This window comes from Penaeus monodon, chromosome 29 (assembly GCF_015228065.2).
Source record: "Penaeus monodon isolate SGIC_2016 chromosome 29, NSTDA_Pmon_1, whole genome shotgun sequence".
In the NCBI taxonomy this organism is placed as follows: domain Eukaryota; kingdom Metazoa; phylum Arthropoda; class Malacostraca; order Decapoda; family Penaeidae; genus Penaeus; species Penaeus monodon.
The window spans coordinates 29,606,816-29,607,469 of NC_051414.1; positions in this window are offsets into that span (position 1 = coordinate 29,606,816).

Consider the following 654-nt stretch of genomic DNA (forward strand, 5'->3'; position numbering starts at 1 on the left):
ATGCTAATACTAAAGTAAATGTACACCATAGTGTCAGATAGATAAGAAAAACAAGTAAAAAGGTAAATATTATTTACACCATAACAATTAGCGCTGCTATTCCAAATAAAAACTATATCCTTAAAGAGACATCTCTTGTATCGACGAATATTTCGATAGTCAAGGATTAATAGAGACTTTGCAATTTTGTATATAGAGAACAGATTGCAGCATTCGATGAGCGCGAAATCAGAGTGCGATTTTGTCCTTATTTATCAGTGAGCTTCCAGTATATATTGTATACTAACATGATTTATTTTAGTTGCTAACCGCCAGAAAAAGGGAAAAAAGTCCACCAAAACTCACCGGCCTTGGGAAGGACATCTGACCTGAGTCTTGTAGAAATCCTCTGGCTCCCTCTGCTCTCTTGCCCTCTCTGTTGGTCAATTCCTGTCTCCTTTTCTCACACTTCCTTCCCATTGTTCTCCCTTCGTCCACTTCCTGTCCCCCTCTCACAATCCCTTTTCTCCATTTCCCTTTCCTCTTCCTTACTTTCCCCTTTCATCCTTCGCCTCTGCTGCCCTCTTTTCTATCACATCTCTCCCTCATCCTTCTCCATTCCTCCATCCTATTCTTCTTTATTCCTCATCTCCTACTTCCCCCCTGATAATCGGA